The sequence below is a fragment of the Hordeum vulgare genome, chromosome 4H, assembly GCF_904849725.1.
Source record: "Hordeum vulgare subsp. vulgare chromosome 4H, MorexV3_pseudomolecules_assembly, whole genome shotgun sequence".
NCBI lineage: Eukaryota > Viridiplantae > Streptophyta > Magnoliopsida > Poales > Poaceae > Hordeum > Hordeum vulgare.
The window spans coordinates 539199138-539204629 of record NC_058521.1 but is presented as its reverse complement, the minus strand read 5'-3'; the positions used below and the strand labels follow the sequence as shown (position 1 = coordinate 539204629).

Sequence of the window (5492 nt, the reverse complement as noted above, 5' to 3'; positions counted from 1 at the left end):
TTCAAATTTGACCCGCTTCCACTTGAATCAACGAAAATTTGTCTTTTTCATGAGAGGTGGAAAAAAGCTTTTGTAACCCAACCATTGGGTCAATTGTATGTTAAATATGGCCTAGTATTTTAGAAAAATGATTTCATCCAATTTTGCAATAAATATATGGTAGGTCTTTCACAAAAAACTCACTTTAGGCACTCGAAATATGGAAATATTGAATATTTCATTTTTTTAAATGTGAATGAGGTCTAAAGAATATGAAATTTGACATGGTATTAGTTCATCATTTCTATACGGCATGGAAAAATATTTGAGAATTTTTGCTAAATATTAACATGTTTATTTTATCAAAAGTAATAGGTTAAACAAACACAATTTTGTTGCCGGTTTCCTATTGGCTAAAACCTCCTCTCCCGGATCGATGACGTGGCAGGGCAGTCAGCCCCACTCGGGGTGATCTGAGCCGTCAAAGCCAAAGATCCAACGGATCCAAACACTGCGCGCCCGTCCTTCACTTTCTAAACGCAAAAAAACGCAAACCCTAACTAGTCCGACTGATTCACCCCCTCCCCTCGTCTCGTCTCTCCACCCCACCTCCGTCTCCCACCCACCGCTGCTACTCCCACCCACCTCGGCCCCTTAGCCGACTGGCTCGGGGTTGGCCTACACGGCCATGACAGGTACAGCGGCACCGACGCGCTCGTCAAGTCCCCAGGCGGCGCCGATACACTCGTCCCGTGGTGGTGTCGTCGTTTCCTCCCCCGTGCACTGCGCCCCCATCCTCCCGAGATTGGATCCCGTTTTTCTCCTTGTGCAGATCCCGTTTTACTCCTTGTGCAGATGCGTTTCCTCTATTTCTGAATTTGGATTTCTTTCCTCGTGGTGCAGGGTTTCCGGCCGTCATCAGTAATGGAGAATGTGAGGTCTTTGAACCACAGGGGCATGGCCATGGAGGGCGCCAAGCTGGCGTTCTAGGCGGCGGCCAACACCAATCGCAGGGCCCTGAGGGACATCAAGAACATCCTCGGCGCTCCTCACCAGCCCCAAGCCGTCAGCAAAAGGGGCCTGCAAGAGTGAGAAATCCCCCGGTCCATGACCGAATTTCAAACTAAAGCTCAATTCCGCGTGTGATTTAGAACTGGATCTCTAATCGCTCTGAGTTTCCTTCCATGTTTCAGAAAACCAGCCGCCGCCGGTGCCAAGAGCCAGCCTGGCGCCGTCGGTCACCGGCCAGATTTACCAATTGTTCTGATACTTTCATGGGTGTCCATTGCTCTTCTTATCTATGTACTTTCCAATTGTGCAAATTTTAGGAACTGTTTGGGTGAATTTAGATGCTGGGAAGTGGATCCTGAATGCACTTTGTGTTTGCTATATTCAGATTTGCGCAAACAAAGCTCACTCTAAAATAATATCTGTAACTACGTACTGTTTGAATTAATACACCTGAATCTGCGGATTTGCACATACAGATCTTTAGAGATTTGAGCATATCGATGTAGTTCTCATATAAGTATGGTACTATAGGTTTAATGTAGTCTAGCAAATTTAGGCAAGTAGTACGTCATGAATATTTTAACTTAATTTGATGCTCACTTTTACATACATATGGTATGATATTAATTATGGTTCATTTGGGTTAGTTGTCCATCTTTTGCATCCCTTGCTTTTATTGCACTCAGATTTAGTTCAGAATGTATATAAATTTACCTTGTTTGAACCAAGAATCTGACTGAAATAGGTAACTGCCAACTCAAAACATAAAACAAGTGCTAGACTTCAAAGCATAACCACAAGAGTTGTTCATAGCCTTTATCTACTCAAGATCTTGTTTATTTGCACTTGCCAGCTAAAATGGAAGTGAGCACACCTGTGAGTGACCCTCAGTCTCTATTATCTTTGTACTACCTAATATGATTCATCAACATTTTAGGTATATCTTCAGATGTCAGTCTCATACACATTAAGAATCATACCTATTCATTTCGTGTTTCTATATAAGTGCTCATTTCATATCTTTGTACTACCTAATATGATCTTGCATGTTGGATGCTATCCACCGTGTAAACCTTTAGTTTTAGCTAGTGATTCGTGTGAATTGCTAGATGGATACCAGTCTGTGTTGCACTTTGGCCGGTTGCCTTGATGTTGTGCTTCTACTATGATTTGAGAAGTATGGTGAATGCGTCGCTTAATTGGTTGTTACTTAGCTTGCATGTCCTTCATTTATGTCATACCTCAAACATGTTCGTGTAGGAGTTGCTTGAGGCCACCTGCATGTGGTTTCTTGGAGTTCCTGTATGATAAATCTAGTGGAGAAGCTGGTTTGTTTGATGAACAGACCTACATCAAGTGTCATGCTACCGTATTTTACACAATTACAAACCCAGATAAATGAATGAATGTAATGGTTATATAACTTGGATTGAACTTCAGTTCAGTGCTACGCTTATGTACCTTGCTATGCTAGTAAGCCTACTGTCACGCATGCCCATGGCTGCGTGAGTGGCTATATATAAAGCAGTTCCATTCAGAAGCTTATCTTTGTATTAGTTTAGGCCTCGGTTATGTTACTTTGGCAATGATTTTCCATAGGCATAGCCTCATTATCAATATGATGACTTGCTATGCTGTGATGGGTGTCTTCTGCTTGTCCATGAGTGGCCATTATCAGTATGCATAGGCACTCTTTTGCTTGTCTGCGAAATTATGGTGATAGCTCATGCCTCATGTTGTTTCTTTTCTCGTGTGTTTTGTTTAGTTCACCTTATGAATAGATTTGTAGGTCGTTTGATTTATTCCAGCAGTACAAGTACAACTGTTGTTCCTGTAGCTTAACAAATCAATTTAAATCTGTTCAATATGTTTTCAAATCCCAGATTGTGCCTTTGTTAAAATTCGTAGGGGATAATCTGATTTATTATAGAACTAGTAGTACAACTTTTGCTGATGTAGCCCATGCCTCATGTTGGAGTGTGTATTCTAATGAATATTTGTCAACCTGATGCATGATGATCATGATTTTGTTGACAACAAGTACCATTCCCCATTAAAAATTCTGATACATGATGATCATGGTCTCATTTTTTAGATCTGTTTTGCTGGTGCTTAAAATTTGACATGACTTAATGAACTCATTCTTATAGTTCTTTTTATTTCTATGATCAATTTAATTAAAGTTTCACAGGATAGTATACTATACATTAAAAAATCCTAGCTAGTGAGAATATTTTAGTCACTCCATAAACACATATTGGTTAGTGTTAGTCATACTATTTATATGTTGTGTTTTCCACAATAACATGATTAATTAGGTTCCATCCTTAGCTTTAACGTCTTCTTCCAAAGGTTCTCATCGATTAGTACTGTCAACCTGTACATATTATACTATTTTGTTCCCTCATTGGCTACTATTTTGTTCTTATTTTTTGCATAGGTGAAATGTGAAGCCAAGCTGAAGTTGTGAAGCCTATATGCAAAGAGTAGCATATCATGTATTGTGATAGTAGGGTGTAGTAGGCATATTTGAGTTGTAGTAGTGTAAAGATTGTAATAGACTAATTTAGTGTTTTCTTGGACGAATTTCATTTGTTCTGTGATCTGTTCAAAATATTGATTTCGTATGTGATTTGTATACCTATGAAATGGAAACCTCACAAATTGTTTGACAAATTACAAAATTTGTGGTCTTGATACGAATTATGAGATCAGCATGACATGTGGGACCAATGTGACTAGTGGGACCAGTACAAAAATAAAATGACCAAAAAAGAAAATCAATAGAAAGTAAAAGGCCACAACCCAAAATAAAAAATGCTAAATTGTTGGGGATTATTGGGCGAGGCCCATGTAGCTAAGAAAAATAAAGAGAAAAAACATTAAATGGGCTGGATTAATGGGCTCGGCCCATTTAAAACACCGAATTAGACCGAGCTGATTCTATGCCACGTCAGTTTGCCATGTCAAATCCGACGTGGCGTGGGCAGATTGCTAGTGACCCAAATAATTTCAATGCTTTCGTTTGGTCGTAAAATCCTACCACCAATTCAGCAAAAAGGTCGTTATAGTTCATTAGAGACCCTCAGCTTTTGAACGTTTGTTTTTGGTCGTAAAAAGGTCGCAAATGGAAATCAATGACCATTCGGTGACCAATATTCAAGGTCGTTAGTTGACATATTTCTTAGAGACCCTCAGCTTTTGAACGTTTGTTTTTGGTCGTAAAAAGGTCGCAAATGGAAATCAATGACCATTCGGTGACCAATATTCAAGGTCGTTAGTTGACATATTTCTTGTAGTGCACCATCAAAATCCGTTGAGATGACACCATATGAACTGTGGTATGGCAAAGTACCAAAGTTGTCGTTTCTTCAAGTTTGGGGATGTGATGCTTATGTCAAAAAGCTTCAGCTTGAAAAGCTGGAACCCAAAGCGGAAAAGTGTGTCTTCATAGGTTACCCAAAGGAGACAGTTGGGTACACCTTCTATCTCAAATCTGAGGGCAAAGTGTTTGTTGCTAATAACGGAGCTTTTCTTGAGAAGGAGTTTCTCTCGAAAGAATTGAGTCAGAGGAAGATAGAACTTGATGAGGATGTCGAACCTCTAATCCCTCTAGATAGTGGCGCAGGGCAAGGGGAAACCTGTGTCGAAGCGATGCCGGTTGAGGAGGAAGTTAATGATGATGATCATGAAACTTCGGATCAAGTTCCTATCGGACCTCGCAGGATGACAAGATCATGTACTACTCGTGAGTGGTACGGTAATCCTGTCTTATCAATCATGTTGTTAGACAACAATGAACATGCGAATTATGAAGAAGCAATGGTGGGCCCGGATTCCGACAAATAGCTGGAGGCCATGAAGTCCGAGATAAGATCTATGTATGAAAACAAAGTGTGGACTTTGGAAGTATTACCTGAAGGCCGCAAGGCTATTCAGAACAAATGGATCTTTAAGAAGAAGACGGACAAGGACGGTAATGTGACCGTTTATAAAGCTCTACTTGTGGCAAAGGGTTTTTCACAAGTTTAAGGAATTGACTACGATGAGACGTTCTCACCGGTAGCGATGCTTAAGTCTGTCCGAATCATGTTAGCCATAGCTCCATTTTTCGATTATGAAATATGGCAGATGGATGTCAAAACGGCATTCCTTCACGGTTTTCTTAAGGAAGAGTTGTATATGATGCAACCTGAAGGTTTTGTCGATCCAAAGAATGCTAACAAAGTATGCAAGCTCCAGCGATCCATTTATGGACTGGTGCAAGCATCTCGGAGTTGGAATAAGCGCTTTGATAAGGTGATCAAAGCATTTGGGTTTATACAAGTGGTTGGAGAATCTTGTATTTACAAGAAAGTGAGTGAGAGCTCTGTGGCGTTTCTAATATTATATGTGGATAACATATTGCTAATTAGAAACAACGTGGAGTTTTTGGAGAGCGTAAAGAATTACTTGAATAAAAGTCTCTATGAAGGACCTAGGAGAAGATGCTTACATTCTAG

At 40.1% G+C, this 5492-nt stretch overlaps 1 long non-coding RNA gene across 1 annotated transcript; it reads left to right on the top strand.

Annotated features, from left to right (window-relative positions):
• The first annotated feature begins 563 nt into the window (after positions 1-563).
• LOC123446842 lies at positions 564-3666 on the top strand. The gene is made up of 2 exons (XR_006631450.1): positions 564-1067; positions 1173-3666. It is a non-coding gene; the product is annotated as an uncharacterized LOC123446842 (long non-coding RNA).
• The last annotated feature ends 1826 nt before the right edge of the window (positions 3667-5492 follow it).